This window comes from Marmota monax, unplaced genomic scaffold, assembly GCF_021218885.2.
Source record: "Marmota monax isolate L192 unplaced genomic scaffold, Marmota_monax_Labrador192_F-V1.1 WCK01_AAM20220418_F8-fsc00101, whole genome shotgun sequence".
Lineage (NCBI taxonomy): Eukaryota > Metazoa > Chordata > Mammalia > Rodentia > Sciuridae > Marmota > Marmota monax.
Window position 1 is genome coordinate 5,712,196 of NW_026692786.1, and position 22,428 is coordinate 5,734,623.

The following is a 22,428-nucleotide window of genomic DNA, read 5'->3' on the forward strand; positions in this document are numbered from 1 at the left end:
CCACTGCCATCTCCCCTTGCACAAGACCAGGCATGTGGGACTGCCCTTTCCTCCTACCCCCACCACCGACCATCACGAGGTGGGCTCACCCCTGCAGAACTGTCTCTTACCGTCTGCTGCGGTGCTCCACGGTGCTCCACAATGCTCCACTCCTTCCCCATTTCTCCCGTGTCCATCAGCGCAGGCAGCTGTGAAAACACACACCATCAACCGGAGCATAAACAATGGGCATTTGTTCCTCACCAGTTCTGGGAAACCAGGAAGTCCGAAGTCAGGGTACCAGAATGGTGGGGTTCTGGGGAAGGTCCTCTTCCTGGCTTATGGTACAGCCTTCTTGCTGTGTCCTCACATGGCAGGGAGGGAAGGAGGGTGGGAGAGAGGAAGGTGGGGAGAGAGAGAGAGGGAGAGAGAGAGAGAGAGAGAGAGAGAGAGAGAGAGAGAGAGAGAGAGAGAGGAGACTCTGATTATATTCTCTTCTTATAAGGGACTAATCCAATCATGAGGGTCCCACTCTCATGATTTTGCCTAAATCTAGTCTCCTCCTAAAGACCCCACCTCCTAATTAATACCTCCCTGTCTGTCACTGGGCTTAGGGATTTAATGCATGAACTTTGTGAGAACACAAACATCCAGACCCAGCACCTCCTTGCCCCCAGACCCTGCTCTATGCATAACAGGGACTCTGCTTTTATTTATTTATTTAATTTTTTTAAAAGAGAGAGTGGGAGAATTTTTTAATATTTATTTTTTAGTTTTTGGTGGACACAGCATCTTTGTTTGTATGTGGTGCTGAGGATCGAACCTGGGCCACACGCATGCCAGGCGAGCACGCTACCGCTTGAGCCACATCCCCAGCCCGGGACTCTGCTTTTAAAAGTTACTCTGATGAATTTTCTGTGGACCTACCCTCCTTACTGCTTCCCTAGTGGCTTCTCATAGCTTTTAGGACGAGCAAGTCCTAGTAGGTTCAGAAGGCCCTTCAGGCTCAAACACACCGACCCCAAGTCCCTGACTCTCCAACAGGGCGGTCAGCCTCGTGGTGAGGGGCTCCCCCTGCAGGCTCAGGAGCTCCTCCCCAGCTAGCTTCCACTTCTCCTGGACAGTCCCCCCAGCTTTCCACACCATCCAAGCACCTTTCCGGTGTCCATCCTTTGGATCCATGGGGGACAGTCATCCAATCAAACAAACATTCTGGGTTTATGGGCTGTGAGGTGCCAAAGGGTGACTGTGCCACCCTGTCCAGGTCACAGCCTTGCCTCTTGACTGGGACCATGGAGAACTTCTGCACTTTGATGTAGAAGGACTTGCACAAATGATGAGATTTTAGGTAGCACATCAGCCACAACTGAGGACACTTTGAGTTAAAGCTTATTTCTCTAGCAACTCCTTGCAGTACAGAGCTGCTCTTTGTTATTTTTAAAGTAAAATTTAAAAAAGGAGATCTTTGTTCCTTAATGAAAATATCTATTAAGAGAGGTGACCTCGGGACTGGAGCCGTAGCTCAGTGGTAGAGCACTTGCCTCGCATGTGTGAGGCCCTGGGTTCGATCCTCAGCACCGCATAAAAATAAATAAATAAAGGTATTAAAGAGAGAGAGAGAGAGAGAGAGAGAGGTGACCTCATGGCAGATTCTGGCCTTTGTCTCAATATACCTAAGCCTTAGTGGGGCTCTGAGAAGCAGGCTAGGACCTGGAGCCCCTGAGCCCCAAAGCATAGCAGCTGATACGAGCTGGGCCCAGGCCCTTCCTTCCCTCCTACTCCCCTGCTGGATATCTTACAATCTGAGCCTGAGGGGTGTTGTGTGCACACAGATACCTGAAGGGAGGGAGTAAGGGGGGAAAGACTGGCAGGTGAGAGGTCAAACTATGCCTAGTCAAAGTCTTAGGCCAGCAACTTAACTAGCTGTGTGCCCCTGTGGAGAGTTCTTACCCTCTCTGAGCTTCTGTTTTTGCCTCTGTGAAACAGGGATTAGAAAGGGGAGCAGGTAGAGGTTATCCTGTACATTATCAAAGGCTATTGAAGAGTAAGCTATGAATTCTTATAAATGAGCCTTGGAAAATGCATCTGTAACAGGATTTTTTGTTCCCAGTGGGGAACAGAAACCATGGAGCTTGCAGGCTTTGCTAGGGACCTGTGTTGGCTGCATACCATAAACAAAGGAATAGGGACTGACAGTCAGCAGGGGAACAGTCAGATGGGTACAGAGATGCTCCAGAGCCGGGTGTGGCCCTTTCCAGATTGGAATTTCTCTGACCCTTGTACCCTGGGCTGTTTTCAGTTCTCCTGGGGTATGTGGAGAAGCTGTGAGCCATCCTGTTAATCTGGAGGACCTCCTTCTCATCAGGCAAGGATAAAAGGTCTGACCTCTCAGGCGAGGAAGGACACAGGCAATAGGGCTCTATTCTGTCCTTGGGCGACTTGGTCCTGCGCAGTAAATATGGGACTCGTGTGTGGGGTGCTCAGCTTGGGAGTCCTGGGCCTGGTGGGATTTCTTTCCTTCCCTGAGCCCAGCAGCATGAGTCATGAGTCATGGGTGGAGACCAGGTGAGCCTGTTGCAAGAGGCAGCTTCACTTCATTCCAGCCAGAGTGCTTGCTGAACTCAGGACCTGTAGGCCCGCAGGGCAAGAATCTGCAGAACCCTCTAGAGAGTTCAACAAGTGTTCCTGGGAGCCAGGGACTTGCGTGGACATAGCAACAGGGTACACTCTTTGGTCTAAAGTGATGGGAATGTGGAAATTCAACATCAAATGACTGAAGGCAGTACTTGGTAAAATGAAGTAATTTTGCTTTTCACATCAATGAGATAAGAAGTAATTTCAGAGGTAAAGTTCATAACCCAGAGGCAACAAAGGGTGGCTATGATTATTGTCACCAGTTTCGAGCCTTGAACCCATTTTTTAAAGGCCCCAACTTTACTTAACACTCATTGTTTTGAACCCTAAAATTTAAAAACAGAAGATCTCTCCAGGAACCAAATAAGAGGATTCTGACTTATTAAAAAACTAGAATCACTATATTGGAGAAACTGCTTGTCTTTTACAAATTTCTTCATCTCTCTTTCTCTCCTGTCAACCTCCAATAGCAAAACGGGGTAGCAGGCCTTAGGGACGTACTTGATTTCATTAAGAACTGATAAACCTGGTAACTTCTAAGCTTCCCACCAATTCCTGGGAAGAATGCTAGCCTGGGTTCTACCACTCCTCAACCCTGTGGCTCAGACCTGCTAAGATAGAGTCCGGGTCCCCTTAGTGAAGTGCGGCACAATTACGCATCACAGGGGAACCAAGAGTCCTTATAGCATGCTCCACATGGGTGTGCACATATAGACACACACACACACACACACACACACACACAAATCACTCAAGCTTCTTGACACCAAAGTCCTTCTGTCTCATCAGCATCTTGATAAGATATGCAGCATGTTATGAGCCTCTATCAATAAAATGATGGAATGAAGATCATTTACCAAATGAGGTCAACAGGGCTGCTAAAGATGCGGGGTTTCACAAAGCAGATGCCGGCGATACGGGAACGCTGCTTGGATCCTGTGCGGAGCCTTTGAGCACCTAGATGAGTTAGAGCAGATGATAATCAAAGCAAAGAAAATGGGCAAGGACCTTTATGTGATAAGAGTTCAAAGGGGAATTATTTGGATATCCAATAGTTGAAGCCTGAAATATTTTTAGAAAAATGAACATTCCGTGTCCATCCCGTGGAGGACATGTTACATCAGGTTATCAAGTGCTTTTTGTTAAGAAGGGTCCTGTCCCCAAGAATAAAATCAACAGTTAATTTCATTCTTTGTCCTAAGAATTAGAACGTACTGGTGATTATAATTTATTTTGAGTTAATAAAATATTGAAATGAATTGATTTTCAATAGTTTATAGGTTCAGTTTTGAAAATAAGAATCAAGTCACATTTTTCCCGACTTTAAGTGGATTCTGATTGGGGCCTTTGTCCACTTCTCCGGGAACAAAGATGTCCCATAACCACCTTCAAGGAGTTGGATTTGTTGTTCATTTTTTCTTTTGCTTTTGATGAGTTTGGCTATTTATGGTTTATTAACTTAATGTATTTTTTTCTTTTTATTTTATTTTTAATCTGAAATTACCTCAAGCTTACAGAAAAGTTACAAAAATAAGACAAAGAATTCTTAAATATATCCTTCACTCAGGATCCCCAAATGTTTTCATGTTAACACATTTGTTTTATTATTTTTTTCTCTATTTTGACAGATAGATAGATAATTCCTTTCCCCAAACACTTTTGAATAAATCACAAATATAATTCTCCATTCTTCCTAAATATATCAATACGACCTTCTCTGATACCACAAGATTCAATTATCAAAATCAGGAAATGAGTTGCCAGACCTGATGGCACACATCTGTAATACCAGCAACTGGGGAGGCCGAGGCAGGAGGATTGAAAGTTTGAGGCCACATCAGCAAAATGAAAAGGGCTGAGGATATGGCTTAGAAAAGTGTCCTGGGGTTCAATCCCTAGAAAACCCCTTCCCCTAAAATCAGGAAATGACCACTGAGATTGTATTGCAATCTAAGATACAGATGCCATTCAAGTTTCTTCATAAGTTGCTGTTTTGTTCTGTGGGAACCTGCTTTATATGGGCAGCTTGACAGGTGGCCCTGGGAAAACTTCAAAGAGGGCATGATTATCTATCCATCTGACTAATCAATCTGTAAAACCTTTTGCCATATTTTGAGGAATGTGCTGGGGCTAGAAACCAGAAAGGAATCCTTCACAGACTCCACTCTCAAATGACTTTCTCAAACTTACGCTCAAAGTGTCACAAAGAAAATAACACCTTTGTGACTTCTTGTTCTTTCCCCCTAAATACCGCAGCCTGCTTCTTCCCTCTTGGACTTCAGTGATGCAGAGGGATTTTTTTCTCTTTCCTGTGTTTACAACCACTTCTGAGCACACTTGACATGGGCAGGTGCTCTCTGTCACCACACATTCTGAACAGCACGCCGATGCACTGCTGATGACATGCTCCTGGACCTGGTGAGCAAGAGTGGAAAGAACTCTGGGTGACCTGGCAAGAAGATGTACACATGCCAAGGATAGGAACTGCCTTGAACTGCCCCCCAAACATTCAGGGATTGCCACACTGGCAAGGTGTCTAGGGATCCCAGTGGTTTGGGACATGCCAGGACATCCCTGCCATGGAGAGTCACTGGCAAGCCCCAGTAGAAGAGTCACAGGGTAGATCTTTAGCATTCTGGAGTAAGGCTCTGCCTTCTGTTGCTGAAACCTACTCACAGTGTGAAGCCAGCTCCTGTGTGTGATGGTTCCTGGCAGAGACTTAGTGCCTATCCCTAGGATAGCAAGTGACTGTTCCTGGAACTGTCTGCAATGACTTGGGCATTATCAGACCCATCAAGCCGTAGATTGGGAAGGCACAAAGGCAATCCATCATCCAATGAAAATGATACATTTGGTGGATCAGACACTTAAATGCAAAACCTGAAACTATGAAATTACTAGGAAAAAAAAGGGGGGGGGAAACTTCAGGACATTTGTGCAAAGACTTTTTTTTTTTTTTGGATTTGATACCCAAAGGACACCCAACAGAAGGAAAAAGTGACAAAAGGGATATCATGAAAATGAAATGCTTCTGCACAGCAAATAAAGCCATCAACAGAGTGAAGAGACAATCTCCAGGATGGGGGAAGTTATTTGCAAACTATTAATAGGTAGAATATATAAGAAACTCAAACAATAGCAAAAAGAACATAGAATCCTATTTAAAAATAGGTGAATAACTTGGATAGACACTTCTCAAGAGATAATATACAAATGACCGACAAGTGTATGAAAAAAAATACTCAGCATCATTAGTCATCAATTAAAATGCAAATCAAAACCACAGTGAGGTATCATCTCGCTCCAGTTGAAATGGTATTATCAAAAAGACCCAGAATAACAAGTACAACTGAGGCTGTAAAGAGAGGCAAATTTTGAATACTGTTGTTGGGGATGTAAATTAGTATAGCCATCGTGGAAGAGTATAGAGTTTCCTCAAAACAACTGAAAATAGAACTATCATATGATCCAACAATCTCACCATGTGGTACATATCTAAAGGAAATAAAATCACTGTGTCAAAGAGATATCTGCACTCCCATGTTTATAGCAACACTGTTCGCAACAGCTGAGATATCAGATCAACGTTGGTCTCCATGCACGGATGAATGGATTAAAAAATGGACCTATACATAATGGAATACTATTTAGCCATAAAAAGAATGAAATCCTGAGTGATATAGATGAGCCTGGAAGACATTATTTTAAGTGAAATAAACCAGCACAGAAAGACAAATATTGTATTTTCTCACTCTTATATGAAGTCTATGAAAGTTGATAATAGAATTAGAGAGTAGAACAATAGTTTCCAGGGGGTGGAAAGGGTGAACGGGAGGAAGGAGATGGAGAGAGGATGGTCAGTGGGTACAGGGGGGAGTAGTTAGACATCAGGGATAACTTGAAATGTTCTATAGCATCAGAGGATAACTGTGACTACATTTCAGAATAGCTAGTAGAAAGGATTGTGAATGTTCCCAACAGAAAAGTGATAAACGTCTGTTGTGATGAATATGCCAATTACCTGAGCTGATAATTACATATTAAATGTGTGTATTGAAATTTCATGTACCCCATATGTATCATGTACCCCAGAAATACGTGCAATTATTATGTGTCAATTAAAATAGAAAAAAAATTAAATGGTTTATTTGGGATCAGGCCCAAGGAAGTCTAGTAGAAACATCTAAGTTAGTGAACAGGTGGCCTGGTCCCCCATATCACCCACTTGTGTTGCAGTGACACTTCTCTCTCAGATCACACTTGTGGCCTTGTGGGCATATGGCAGAGGAGGGGGCCCCTAGGACCAGCTGACAGAGAAGAGAACTTGGACCTGGTTCACAGATGGACTATGTTCAATATGTTCAGTACGTTGGCATGAACTAAAAATAAATTGCTGCCCTGAGGGCCAGGACGAGGGTAGTGCTCACTTTGGGTGAAAATTTTATCAGTAGTCAAGATAAATAACATGTTAATTCAATATTTGAAAGTCAAAATTAATGCAAGAAACCCATGAGGAGCAAAATATCTAAGTTTCAAATAAAGACATGATCAGCAAACAGTGATGTGCTGAGCCATATTGGAGTCCAAGACAAAAGGTTTTCCTTTTGGTCTACTGACTTATGGAAATGGACACAGGGTGCCAATCTTTGGACTTATGTAAAGGACCATACTGCAAAGGAGGCACTCAGCATCTGGGGAGACAAGGCTCACCCTGTGGACATCAGCCCACTGCTTGGGCAGTAAGTAGTTCCATGAATGTGATGACTGTGGGGGCAAAGATAAGGCCATGCATGAGCCCAACACTATGAATTTCCTCTTATTAAGGATAATCTGGTTATTACCACTATTGAGGGCCCTATCTGTCAAAAACATAGACTAATACTGAGCCCTTGATATGGCACCATTTCTCACAGAGATCAGGCAACTTCAGGCAAGAATCTGATTGCTTCAGACTTCTGCTACCATAGATGAGACAGTAGTCAGTCCTTACCAGAATCAACACCTATTCTAGCTATGGACTTTTTGTCCTTGTCATCAGTACCTTCCTGTCATCACCAACTGGGATCTTATAGCTGTTTTATTTATTGAGAAAGGTTTGAACAGTATTGCCTGAAACCATGGTGTATGTCTCACAGCAAGGGAGACTCATGACTTCAAGATTCATCCAGAAGTGGAGAGCCTCATAGAGCAACAGAATGGCCTTTTACAAGGCTGTGCTGAGGTGAGACAACGTCCCTTGTAGTTGGGTGGCTGTCTTTTAAACGACAGTGTGTGTATTATACCAATAGCTGATACATGGCCCTGGGTTCCCAAGAACTGAGGGGCACAGGTGGAAGCTAGATTGGTTTCTCTCACCATTGCTATCAGAGACACACTTGAGAAATGTGTGCATCCTCTGTCCATGACTGGGTTGGCTCTGGTAAATTAGACAACTTTATTCTTGATAAGAGTGAAAGGTGTGGAGAGTGAACTCTTCCATTAGAGGACATCTCAAATTCTGCTGAACTTTAAAATAAAAGTACTGCTTGGTTGGGGGTGATGGTGCATGCCTGTAATCCAGCAACTCAGGAGGCTGAGGCAGGAGGATCACAAGTTCAAAGCCAGCCTCAGCAAAATCGAGGTGCTAAGCAACTCAGGGAAACCCTGTCTCTAAATAAAATACAAAAAACGCCTGGGGATGTGAATCAGTGGTTATGTGCCCCTGAGTTCAAGCCCTAGAACTGAAAAAAAAAATCCTGTTTGGTCACTTTGTGCTTCTCATGTGAGTGGACCAGAGATAGAAAGAGGAGGAAGAGGAGGAGGAAGAATAACTGGATTCTATATGCAAAATAATGAAGAGGTGTTTCCAACATTATATGCTTGACAAAATAGATCAGTAAGTTAAATATGAGAGCTAACACCCAGGGGAGATACTGGTGAATGAAACTGACCAAATTATATTGTGTACATGTGCAAATATGTAATAATGAATTCCACTATTATATATAACTATAATGTACTAATAAAATATATGTATCAACAATGAGCTAACACCACAAAACCAGTCTAAGAAAACACGGGTAAGCCTTCATGACCTTGGGTTTGGCCATGAGTTATTAGACATGACACCAAAAGCATGAACAACAACAGGAATAAAAGCATAAGTTGGACTTCATCAAAATTCAAATCTTTGTTCATCACAGGACATGATTAAGAACATGAAAATACAACCTATCAAGTAGAAGAAAATATTTGAAATCATATATAAATCATATATGTATATATATGATAAGGGTTTAACATCTAGAATATATAAGTGATTCCTACAACTCAACAAAGACAACTCAATTAAAAATAAGCAAAGAACTTGAATAGTAGTTATGCCTCCAAAGAAAATAGATAAAGGCCACATGAAAATATTCTCAACACCGCTAATTAGCAAAATGCAATTAAAACCAAAACAAGATACTGCCCTACACCCATTAAAATACCTATGATTAAACAAACAAACAAAACAAAACGGACACTAACAAGTGTTTGTGACAAATTGGAATCTTGTGCATGTCTGTTAGAAATGCAAAATGATACAGTCACAATTAAAACAGTATGGTAGTTTTTATTTTTTTTTAAAGCTTAAAACAACCAGGTGCAGTGGTGCAGGCCTGTAATCTCAGCAGCTTGGGAGGCTGAGGCAGGAGGATCACGAGTTCAACAAGCCTCAGCAATGGCAAGGCACTAAGCAATTCAGTGAGACCCTTGTCTCTAAATAAAATTCAGAATAGGGCCGGGGATGTGGCTCGGTGGTTGAGTGCAAACTCCAGTACCAAAAACCATACGTAAAACAGAATTATCATAAGACCCAGCAATTCCACTTGAAGGTTTATACCACAAATAATTGAAAATAGGAATTCAAACAGATACTTGTATGCCAATGGTCATCACAGCTTTAATCACAATAGCCAAAAGGTAGAAACAACCCAAGCCTCCATCAGCAGATGAATGAATAAACAAAATATGGTACATATGTACAATGGACTTTATTCAGCTGTAAAAAAGAATGAAGTTCAAATACATGCTCCCACAGGGATGAACCTTGAAAGCTTCGGCTATGCCAAATGATCCAGTTACAAACATTATACAATTTTATATCTATGGGATATTTAGAATAGGTAAATTTTATAAAGGCAGAAAGTAGATCCACAGTTACTAAGGACTAGAGTGGGGGATAGGGAATTATTGCTTAATGGCTACAAAATTTCTGTTTGGAGTAATGAAAAAGTTTTTGAAATAGTAGTCATTGTTGCACAGTATTGTTCATGTAAATTGAATTGAACATTTAAAGATGGTTAAAATGAAAATTTTTATGTGGTATATTTTACCACAGTAAAAAAAAGTAGTAATTATATTTGCAGTGAAAGCCAATGCTAATTATCATGAAGAAAAAGACTTGTTGCTACCTAATGAAGGAGGGATGAGTAAGTTTAGGAGTCAGGGGGTCTACTGGGATGTCTCTTGGTGAGACTCTGACTTTGAATCAAGATAAATGAACAATCTCAGCAGCTATAGGCCAACAGAGACAAGGCAAGAAAGAGTAAGAGCAAAAGTGTGGTCACCTTAAGGTGACATGCAACTTAGACAAGTCAAAGTGCTGGTCAAGAGTGAGGAAAATCTGGCATGGTTGATGTAGAAGGATGTATTTGTCAGTTTTGCGTTACTTCAGTGAGATTACAGAGGCAGCTAACTTTACAAAGATAAAAGATTTTGTTTAGTTCACAATTTTGGAGGTTTAAAGTTCAAGGTCAGGCAGCCCTGTCTATTTGGCCTGTGGTGAGGGCAGCAGAGGGTGGTGGACCATGGCAGGAGATATGTAAGAGCGAGTGATCACACCTTGAGAACTACCAAAGAGTTTACTGGAAAAAATACCTCATGTCTCCAGTGGCCTAAGGTCCCAAAGTTTCTACCAAGGCTTTAATCACAATGAGCCCTTAGGCGATATTCAAACCAATCCAAACCACTGCAGAGGGAGCTGAACTCCTGAAGGCTTGGTGACAGATTGGATTTAGTGCAGGGCATGAGTGAATCAGAGTTGTTCAGAGGACAGACTCCATGAGACCTGTGCACCCCCCCACATCCTCTTGGCTTCGACTGATTCCATCTACCGTGTGCTGAACAGTTTCATGCAGTTTGCCTGGTCCTGACCCTGTTGCCTGGAGCGTGTTGTTTGCTTTGGCCCCAGGGTTTCCCTAATGCTGTGGAGTGGGATGGCAGAAAGAGCCCATTCAACAGGCGTCCACATGTTCAGACTCACAGTTCAGGCAGCTAGTTTTCCCTGGGAGCCTCCAGCCAATGCAGGATAGGCAGGAAATTCTGAGAGGCCTTTTATGTACTCCTCCAAAGCCCCAGCAAGACTGAGCCCTCTCACCCACAGCAGTGACCAGCCTTGAAAATGAATCCTTGTATTGACTTTTTTTCTCTTTCTCTCTGTCACTTACTCTGAGTCCTCAGCTCTGCTTCCTGGGATTGCCTCCAAATCCGACTTTCCCAAGAGGACTGTGGTAGGTGAGAGGGATTTAGTGTCAGACTAAACAGGATAAGAACTCAAAATATGTAAGATTCAAACACAAAGTATGTATCATACAGACCTGGGTTCTACAAACCCAGTCAGTTTTGACATTCCATATAATCACAGCTGCATACCTTTTCAAATTGGGCTTATATTGAATAATTTCATTATAGCAAGATGGTGAAGACATAAGCCCTTTTCAATGTACAAAGTGAAATGCTTATTTTGTTAGACCAAAATCCAAAGGGCAGCATCTTGCACTCTTTCCTGCAACAACAGCTCCTGGATTTCCTGATCTATAGCACCCCCTAGTGTTAGCTCCAATTCATGTCCTGAGCTCTGCTGTGAATCCTAAAATTCCGTCTGGCGAAAATGAGGTTTAGTGGAAATTTGTTTCGGAAGAGGCTTCTTTCATTGCTTTTTCTCTGAGGAGAAGTCATCAGCTATTTGAATCTTAGGAGGATAAATCTGTGCCACCTCATGTTTAAAATAAGACATCATGTTTTATGTTTCCTTTGCTTCTCCAGCAAATAATTGTTGAGCATCTGTGTATGGTGTTGAAGGCACCAAGCTATGGCATGAGGCTTTAAATAAAAACGCACCACAGTTTTCACAGATGAACAGCAAAGGAGGGTGTCAGACCAGTGTCCAAATGGAGAAACAGTTGCCTGGTGAGTGCAGGGGAGACAGATGCCACCGTTTGCTTCAGTCCCACATCAGAATCCATCATCCTACCTGGCGCAGAAGCAGATATGGGGAACATATGCTCTCTTTATAGTTTGCCCCACAATCGACTTCAGTGCATCTGTGCAGGGTGATGTGAACTGTCCTAAATGTCTTCTAAAATAAAAAGACACCTTTGCCTTAATCATGGCTTAGAAGCTTTAAATTTACTTGGCTTAAAGGCTTTGCCACACTCCGGTGGGGGCTTATTCTCTTCTACTTTGGGTAATTCGCATGCAGGAGAAGACATCATCATTTGGGTGCAGTTCTGAAAGGAGGTATTAAGGGCGAGAATTTGATTTTAAGCGATGGAAAGGAAAAAAGAGGTGTGAATTTAGCTCCAGACTCTGCCGGGGATAAAAGAAGATGTTATATTTCTGTTTGAGACGTTGCAAATCACTCTAGAATGCCCCCTGAACTTCTTCCTCAATCCACCCATCTACAAAAATGGCTGGGATTCATTCCATCTTGCCACCTCTGAGAAAGTCCTTTAGGACAATTTCAGCAATCCTGGAAAGCCAGTGCATGGACAACAAATTTTCATGCAAAGCAATGGCACAAAATACCCCAAAAACATATTGAAGGAGACTTACCCCCCAATTTTTTCTCAAAATGATTTTGTCTTTGTTTTAACCAGCAGCCTTGAGGGTATAAATGTGTACCTGTGTATAACTGGGATGAAAAATAACCATTAAAAACCAAGAACACTTGACAAGAGTGCTTGCATCTTCTAAGGGGAGTGTTGCATAATTTGTTAGAGGAATAAATAAATTTCATACCTACAGTTTCTCTCCATTTAGAAGAAAGGTGGTCATCTGGCCTAAAAATTTGACCACACTGAAGGTAAGACAGGTTCATAGCTTTGGATCTCCAATCACTAAGACCTGGGGTAGATGAACAGCTTCTTCTCACTGGTTATTGGAAGGGGAGTCCAGGAAGAGTTGTGGAGAAACAATGTAGGATCATTGGAGTGGGTGGTCCATCCAGAAGAGATTAGTAAGACGCTCACAAAGCTGAGAGCCTACCCGGGCCCAGGAAACTTTCAAAAACCACGACGTCTCAATATTCCCTCTAAGGCCAATTGAGCATTATGCTGTTACCTCTCAATGTCTCTGGTCAGTACAGACCAAGGTCTCTCAAAGTCTGTGGCACCAACCCTGTGTTAGCAACCCTTTCCCTGGGAAGATCTGGAGGCCCTGTCCATTCAGACCAGGCACACTGAACAGAGCAAAGACTACAGGAGCTGAGGAGGGAGTGTGAGGGAGGTAGAGTGACCAGGAAAAGCAGGCTCTTGCTAGATCTCTCAGTAATCTTTAGATTCTGGGCCAACATTCTACTCTAAGTGGATTAAGGGCTGAGTCACTTTTATTAGTTCATGTTAGGGTTGACATCCACCAAACCGGAGACCTGGGGACAACAAGGTTGGCAACCATCAATCAATTATTATTGGTATGTAATTGGTTAACAATAGTAATCAGTGATAACCAATTACATACCAGTCATCTTTCTAGGTCCCAGAGATACAGCAGTAAATAAGTCATCGCAAGTTTCTTCCTTATGGATTTTGCCTTTGGGGAAGGGGAGTGTACAAATGAGGGGTGCTCCATGAAGGTGTCATAATATTAAAAAATCCTCTTATCCAGTCCATTCTAGATTTGGCATGCAGGAAATCTAAAATGCCTGTGTCATTTCAGATTTCTATCTGGGACTCAACCCCAGCCATAGCATTCAGGGCCCAGTCTCTTCCCTAACTCTCCAGTGACAGCATCGCCCATAGTCAACTTTACATAATAACTCTAATTGATGTTTGGTTACTCACTTACATTTTCTTTCTCTGTAAAATCAAGGACACAAAGGGGCCTTATTTTTTTGGAAGAAAGTCTGGAAGGGGAGCTGGCACTGAGAGGGCCCTGAGTTCATGTTTGTTGGCCAGGGATAACATTAAACGTTAACTGACCACTTTAGTGTGCACTAACTAGACATACAAATAAGAAATGATGACTTCAGGGAGCTGGGGATATATCCCAGTGGTAGAGTGTGTGCTTAGCGTGTGCAAGGCCCTGGGTTCAATCCCTAGCACCAAATAAACAAACATATTACCAAATAGTCTTAATAATAATCATTGGTGATAACTAGTCTCCCATGACCCCTAATGATCCATGTCTGCTTGTATTTATGCCTTTACTTAGTTTTATACCACAGTGACAACTGCTGGATTGTGTAACCATAAGGATATTGAAGAAGTGATGTTGTGCAACTTGCCAAGCTAGATCATAAAGATACTGTGGTTTCTGCTTTGCTTCTTGTATCATTTCCTCTGGAGGTAGTGTTTCTTAGTCATGAGGAATTTAGGAACCCCGTGGAGAGACCCGAAAGTCCAGGAACTGAGACCTCACTGCCAATTGCTAGAATCCACTTGCAGCCATCCCAGTGAGCTATCTTAAAGCACATAGTCTAGCCCCAATCAACTCTTCAATGACTGAAAGCTCAGGAGAGAGCCCAAGCTAGAACCACCCAGCTAAAGCACTCTCCAATTCCTGACCCATAGAACTGTGAGAGACAGTGAATGTTTGGCCATCTTAAGGCACAAATTTTCTTTCTTTCTTTGTTTTTCCATTTAAAAAAAAAAAAATTAATTTAGTTACACATGACAGTACAATGATCTTGACATATCATACATTTGAATCAGATGGGATATAATTTATCATTTTTATGAGTGTACAGATTGCAGAATTACATTGGTCATGCAGTCACATGTATACCCACAGCAATAATAATGTTTATTTTATTCTGCTGTCCTTCCATTCCCCCCTCCCCCTCCCCTCCCCTCCCATCACTTCTCTCTACCCAATCTAATGTGACCCACTTCTTTTTTTTTTCTCCCTCACATCGTCATACCTGTATTCTGTATAACGAAGGGGGTTAAGGCACAAAAATTTGAAGTAATTTGTTACGCAGCAATAAAATATTGCGCAGGCGCGCGCGCACACACACACACACACACACAACAAAGTGAAATACATGCTTAATGATATTAGTTCCTTAATACCAACGATTGTCATTTGCTGTTTTATATAAAGCTTATAAAAGAGACTTTTAACTAATATTGCTTTTTGAAACATTTGCAACATGAAACTTTAGTAACAATGTGCCTGCTTTGCAAATACAACTTAGAGAAGCCCCTTACCCTCCAGTCCCTTCCAAACCACATTGTTGCCTTTGAGTCCCTCCTACATAGAAATTCTGGTGCTTCTACTGCAACAACACAACAGCCATGAGAAAGTGAGGGGGTTGAAGTTCAGGTTCAGTCCCAGAGTCCCAAGTGGACTGCCAAAATAGAAGAGTTTCCTGGGGAGTCTGCTCTCCAGTTCAGCAGAAAGGAAGCCTGTGTCTGGCTGGGAAGACAGCGCTCCTCGTTCACAGTGCATACTGCCTGGTGTGAATTATCTCAATAATAAAGGATAGGGAGACTCTGTTTTTTGTAAATAAAACAAAAACTCGGCCATAATTCATTAATTTTATTGAAATAGAATGCAAATGACTTGACGAAATTTAGCAGAAAGCAGCTTGGTGCAAACCACGGGTATTGTTTGGGGGCGCGATTCACATTCGTTTCAAATCCACAAACAGTATTTCCTCCGCGCCTAATTATTTCCCACTGCTCCCTTTGTCTCTCTCTCTCTGCACGCGGCGAGGAGCAAGTGTGGCGCCCTCCCTCGCCCCCCGGCACAGAGGAGGCCCAGGTCCTTTGTTTTAGGGGTGGAGAAACAAGATGCAGAAAGCGGGGCGCTGCCAAGCTCCGAGCACGTGCGTGCGGGCGAGCCTGGAGTCCCCGGCCGGCGGTCCCCTGCCTTCCCTGTCCCCTATTGTCTGCGGCATTATCGGAAGCCGCTTTGCTCCCATTGTGTGAGCCTTGTAATCTTGGGGGTTTCTGAAGATATTCTGAGGAGCTTACTTGAGAGAAATCACTTGGCTCGCTGAGATCGCTGTCTGTGAACCGCTGGCACCGGCAGAGCCGCCACTAAAGCGTGGGCCTCCGATCCCCGGAGCCAATCTCGGCGGAGCCAGCGAGCCAGCGAGCGCCTCCTGCCTGGTTCCGCGCTGCTCCGGGCGCTCTGCAGGCCCTGCATGGGGAGCTGCGCTGCTCCCCCTCATAGACCGTCGAACAAAACATGACAGCAACTGCCAAAGAAAATCCTGTGGTGGGGATTTATGCCACCGAGGAGCGCGGGTTTAGGGCCTGGCACCTGCCAGAGTTTCACCCAGGAATTACTGGCTGGGGATGCTGGATACCTGTTAGGTATTCCTGAATTCTTCATCCACAGAAATGGCCAAAGATATCTATTACCCCAAGGTTACCCCATTCAGGGCCAGTTCATGGCCTAATGTAAGCATAATGTACCTGAGGTCCCCCAGCAGGAATGGAGAGAGGATGGGGGCTCAGTGCTTTCATATCAAAAAGGGGTCCCAGAATGGGGATTGGAGAATAAATGAAGTTAGAAGCGTGTACCCCCCAAGGGAGTTGAAATTCTGTAGTAGAAAGCAGACTTTAGGGTGACTATGGGGTAAAGTAGAGGAAAAGTACAATCCCTGAGATCCCACTTCCCAATATGGCTGAACCTCAAAAGAAGGACTTAAAAATTCCAAGTGTCTCTCTATTAGAAGCTCCAAACATTTTTATTTTTTTAAATTAGGGATTGAACCCAGGATGCTTTACCACTGTGCTGCATGTCAAGTCCTTTTCATTTTTTATTTTGAGACAAGTTCTTGCTAAATTGCTAAGGCTGGCCTTAAATTTGTGGTCCTCCTGTCCCAGCCTCCCAAGTAGCTGGGGATTACAGACCTGCACTACCAAGGCCAACTGGATGCTCCAAATTTAAGGGCATGTTTTCCATGCTGGAAGATACTGTGAAAATGTCTCCATATTTACTGTGTGTGTGTGTGTGTGTGTGTGTGTGTGTGTGTGTGTGTTTACCCTTGTCAGCCTCCCTGCCTTCTAAAGATACTCAGGGTAAATCCACCCACCCACTATGCCCTGCAGCATCCTCCCAGTTCTTCTCAAGAGGTAGTGTTTTAAGGAGAACAGAGGCTTCGAGGTCAAGAGGCCTGGAGTTTTGTTCTGATTTTGGCACAGCCCTTCCTCTTTTTATTTCCTGGAAAGCTGAACATCATCTGAAAACAGGACTCTATGACTGAAGAGCCTCTGTTTTTCCCAGGAACTAAGACTTGTCTTGCTGTCAGCAGTTCCTGAACCTAAGCCTGGGAGTGTGTGTTAACAGGAAAGTGTGGAAATGATAGCTAAATTCAGATGCAGATTCTGAAAATGCTGGATTACTGTGGGAAGATATTCCAGGACTTTTCAGTCTGCAAATCCTTCCACTGTGGGAAGGTTGATGGGGCCTAAAGCTGGGCCTGATATCCATGATGTGAGGATTTCTCTTCCCCAGAGGTACTATCCTCTTGGATACTAAAATTATTGCCATCCAAATCAGAGAACACACTTCCCAATCTCAGGTAGGCCTTGTTTAGCTGCAGGGTTGGAGGCCTGTGATTTAACCAAGGAAAGCCCTAGCCTCCACTATTCTCCAAGTTGGGGCTACCATCTGAAACAGGATATCACCTAACCTGCATGGACCTTGAGCTTTCAACCTCTCTCTTGCCACTATCACTAACAATATTTATTTCTTCTCAAAATATGATTTTTCAGCTTAATTTAATACAAGGGCTGTGTGGATCTCTTCAGCAATAATTTAAAAAATTATGCAGATACATAAAATCCAGGTGAATTTTTTAAAAGCTGTGTGTACCACAAGCTAATAAGCGAAAAATACCAGGGGTGACTTCATGATTATCTATTGGAGGAAAAAAAAAATTCCGCCATTGGACAAAATCTCAGACCTATGTTAAAAAAAAATCTAAAGCAGCATTAAAGTAAAGCTACTTAGGGAGAAGAATCCCATCCTATGAGCAATTTGAAATAAAAACTTCAGAATCATAATAGTGACTCTACCATAATTTTCTGTAATAAAACATCTATTATAACAGATATGGCAATACAATAAAAGTCCTATTGTTCCAGAAACTGTATTATAACTGAAACAGGATAATTATAGAAATACTTGCGTGAGAATTGCATGTTCAACAGAACCATTGAAACTCATTCTTCTCAGACTGAAAATAAGTCTTCCGAGTACAGAAGAACTCTTCAGCGAGGTTCAAAATGGAAAACAAGGTGGAATTTTCTTTTTTTTAAAGTCACTTATGGCAGTGTAACCTTTCAGTGTCCCCTCAGGACCATCTGTAGCATGTTTCCCAGGGCCTAGCCAGCATTGAGTTCTGTACTTTATTTGGATACTAAAGTCTATAAGTAGATTTTGAAGTAGGGCATTTCTGTACATTCTTTCAAAAGGCAGATTTTAGTGTGACTCTCAGCTCTATCAAGTTCATTTGTAAGTTCTTAGAATTTCTAGCTTTTTAGAACAGTTGATGCTGGAAATGTTTTGCAGGAGCCCATTTGTATGTTGAAGACATTCAGAATATTGCCAGTCTCCTGCTCTGTAGTGTGCAAAGCACTTTTTTGCCTCTTTTCTTCATGTGGTCTTCCCAATAACCCTAGGTTGTTGAGAGCTGGGATTCTCATCCTCATTTAGCAGGATTATTTGGTTGGGAGCAAGGCTGGGGATTTGTCTGGAAGCTGTGTTTGCACTATAAGCACACTGTTTCCACTTAGTGTGTCTATTTTTTTTTAATGTGGCTTTGGGGGAACTGATGAGAATGAAAGAGAAGGGGCCAGAAGACCTGCAAGTCATTACTTGTCACCACTACTGACTTTTAATGTCCTATCTTGGGTAAATTTGGCACTTTATAGGACGGGGACCTGGAGGAAATTCACAGAGTAATAGTGGTGGCTGAGGGACTAATGGAGTGCGCTGGGAGAAAAATAATGATAGTAGTAATAGTAATGACACTGATGATAACGCACACTCAACACTACGGCAAATATGTCAAGTGGTGCTAAGTGGTGACTAAAGGGACATGATAACTGTCTACAAATATTTGAAGGATGTAAACACCAAGGTAGAAAATTAATAATTATTTAGAAGTATGGTGATGAAGCCTGAGACAAGATCAGTGCTAGTTCTCAAATCACTTTGTCCCCCATCAATCCTTTCAGAATTAAGCTCTCCCAAGAGTAAAGGAAGGTGGCAGATGGTTCCCCTGCACACAGTGATCTTGACATAGTCCTAGCCTGATATTATTTTTATTGTCTCACAGGGTAAACATGAAGTACCATACATAGGCTCAGATTATAAAAGTAATAGCTGGCACTTGTTTACTCTCTAGTGTTATGGGTTTGACTGTATCACCTAAAAAAGATATGAAGTCCTAACCCTGTCACTGTGAATGTAGCCTTATTTGAAAATAGTCATTGCAGATCTAATCAAGTAAAAATGAGGTTATTAGGGTGGGCTCTTAATATGATATGACTCATGTCCTTATAAGAAGAGGGGAATTTGGACATAGCCCCAAACACCCAGGGGAAAATACCATGTGTCAATACAGAGAGAGAGAATACCAAAGATTGACAGCCACCACCAAAAGATAGGAAGAGGCAGGAAAGAAATCTTCCCTGTAGGTTTCATAGCAAGTGTCTTAGTCTATTCTGGCTGCTATAACAAAATACAAACAACATAAATTGATTTCTCATAGTTCTGGAGGCTGGGAAATCAAGGAGCCAAGAGATTTCCAAGTTTTTGAGGAGACACCAACATTCGATCCATAGTGGGGTACATGGCTCTGCTGACACCTTGATTTTAGATTTCCAGCCTCCAGAACATGAGACAACAAATTTATTTTAAGCTACGAAGTTGTGGTACTTTATTTTAGCAGCCTGAGCAAATTAATATGCTTGGTGTGTGCCCATCAGTACACTGAATATTTCGCACATGAAAGGAATGGGGTGCATCTGGAGCTACCTACAGGAGCAGTGGAGACCTCCCCAGCCCTCCGGGACTTAGAAGCAGTATCCTGGCCCCAGCATGTGTATCCAGTACTGGGATGCCTTGGGGAAAATGGCCAAGAGGCTGAATCTGGATTCCTGACAATCCAGAAACACTAAATTGACTATGCTGCCTCCTCCAGAGTAATCTAAAATAAAATTTAGCTTTCAAAATGAACCAAGGCCATGCTAATATTATGAAGCTGCAGGGTTTGTAGGTGTGGCTGGATCACTCAGCACTAGTTCTGGTGGATTTATATTGAAAAATCCATGTAAGTTAGGAGCTGGTGCACTCAGCCTCTGGAAAGTGTGCAGGGTGGAGCCCTGGCTTGAGGGGTCCTTTCTGAGTTCCTCTGCTGGTTCTATGTGTACCATCTAGCATCCTGGGAGATTCTTGGTCCCACTAAGGAGAGTGCGCTTTGTCAAGGGCAGGGTGAAATTAAATTTCATTTGGGACTTTGGAGAGGCTGTTCATTTTCATACCCCAGCGTACAAACAAGAATAACCTGGATTCCTACACATTACCTTCTTTAATCTTCAGAACAACGCCATGAGTTGGGCCCTGTTACTATTGTTATTTCCCAAATGAGGAAATTGACGCACAGGGATAAAGTCATTGTAAGCATCATGAAGACATTAGCTATATAGCTGTCGTGGAGACTCCACGGTGTGTCTAATTCACAGGACTCAGTTTTCAAAGGCTTCAGCTGTCATTAGGAGAAAGTGGCACTGTGTGTGACATTGCTGCGCTTTATGACTTCACTCATGGCACAGTGAAGGTCCCAGGTTACCGACGGATTGAAGATTTGCATGAACCTCTTACAGCTACAGTCTCTTCAACTTCAAGGTTTCCTTCCCTCCTTGCTTCTTTCCTGGCTCCAGGTACTCCCCAGCTCAGGTGTCACGGGCTAGGCCAGTTCTTTAATCTGCCGCCAGAGGGAGCTGCCGGCGGAGAAACAGGAGCGCCTCACCCAGGCCCCAAGCAGGAGACTGTGCTACAAAATTGTTCTATTCTTAACCTCAGTTCACTTTTTGAAAGTCACCCAAACCCACGCAAAGCTCCTATTCAGAAACGGACAAGGTTATTTCACTCCAACCAGGGATAATTTGATATTAAGTGCTTTGGGTTCTTTCTTACACGGGGGCGGAAAAGAACACCAGTAAAAAAATTACCCTGGCAGTGGGAAAAGTGTTCATTCTCTGGGCGCGCACAGCACCATGGACAGCTGGGCAGAATGCTGGTCATAAATAAGGGTTTGGTGTTAAATGGACTCAGGCTGGAATCTGCACCCCGACACTCTTAACTGGGGCCTTGGGTGGCCCAACCGCTCTTGCCCAGCTTCTCCCTCCGTCATAATATGGCAATGATAACTATGCCTTCTTGGCAGGGTTGCCGTCAATGTTAAGTGCGGTGTCCTTGGAAAACCTTCAGAAGATTTGAGACGGTTCACCGCCAGCCCTCGGGTGTCGGGGGGAAAGAGTCTTCTAAGTATTATTCCTCAGCCCTCTGTTACCCCGCCCCTTCTAGTCCTCTGCTTCCTCCCGGGAGGTTTCCCAGCTCAGCTTTGCCCTAGAACTGGGATCCGCCCCGACCCCTGGAACTCTAGGAGCAGAGCCAGGGCGTCTTCTTTTCGGACCTGGAGGCCCCCAGCTGGTATCTGACCTTGTCGTGTACATTCACCAAATACTAATCCAGTACTTTTAACCTCCAGGTGCCCCTGTGCCCTCTCCCACGCCCAGACTGCGGGAGAGAGCCCCGAGGGTCTGAGACCCCGAGCGAAGGGTCAAAGGCAGCCAAGGTCTCCCAGGAGAACCTTCCAGGGCCCCCGGATCCAAAACCGGGGGTGGGTGTCAAGTGGCCCGCCTGGCGGGTCCAGGGACTCCTCTCCAGGCGTCCTCTCCGGGCTGGGTCAGCCGGTGTGGGTCGTTGGGGAGGGTGGGAGTGGACCTCCCGCCGCGCGCGCTGGCACCGCCCCCAGGCCGCCCCCAGCTGGGGCTCCGACCGGCGGCGACCCGGCACGAGTCTACCCGGAAGGCCCCGCGGAGCCGGAAGGCGGGAGGGCGGGGCCTGCGCGCCGTCGCCGTCACCGCGGCCTGTGGGAGTCCCTGGGTAGCGCGCCGAGCCGGATTCCGAGCGGGCGGTGCCCCGGGCGGGGGCCGGGCGGGGCCGGGCTGGGCTAGGCCGGGTCGGGCGGACGACGTGGGCCCAGTGGCCCGGCGCTCCTGCGGCGTCAGTCCCCCACAGGCGCGTAGCGACCTCAGAGGCGCGCGCGGCACGGCCGCCTTACAGCCAGGTAAAGGTGCGCCCAGGGCGGGCCGGCCCGGGGGTCACGGGGCGGAGAGGCGAGACGAGGGGGCGCCTCGGGCGAGCTGTGCTCGTGTCTGGGAGTGCCTCTGGGCCCTGACCCCCAGACCAACCTCACTGTGTCAGTGGACACTGTTAGCTTATTCACTCCCCATATAAAGAATCTGGGGCACCGAGAGGCCAATGCTATAAAAGTAAGCAGCACAGCTGGGACTAAAGCCCTGACAACTTAAGCCCAGGGCCTTG

General features: G+C 44.2%; 1 protein-coding gene and 1 long non-coding RNA gene across 4 annotated transcripts in view; one reads left to right on the plus strand and one right to left on the minus strand.

Moving 5' to 3' along the window:
* LOC124095062 (uncharacterized) overlaps nt 1-22,428 on the minus strand; it is a 23,165-nt gene continuing 737 nt past the window's right edge. The window contains exons 2-3 of the long non-coding RNA XR_006852407.2: nt 3,471-3,570; nt 1-188 (exon numbers count right to left, since the gene is read on the minus strand). This is a non-coding gene — a long non-coding RNA (uncharacterized LOC124095062). The remainder of the gene's footprint in view (nt 189-3,470; nt 3,571-22,428) is intronic.
* The window catches only part of CUNH19orf12 (chromosome unknown C19orf12 homolog), an 11,322-nt gene continuing 10,910 nt past the window's right edge, over nt 22,017-22,428 (plus strand). Inside the window, exon 1 of one of the 3 annotated variants that reach the window (XM_046448173.2) lies at nt 22,017-22,171. The gene's annotated coding sequence lies outside the window, so the exon portion shown is untranslated. Of the gene's footprint in view, nt 22,178-22,428 lie in introns of all 3 variants that reach the window. The other 2 variants (XM_046448175.2, XM_046448172.2) reach the window with 2 other exon arrangements.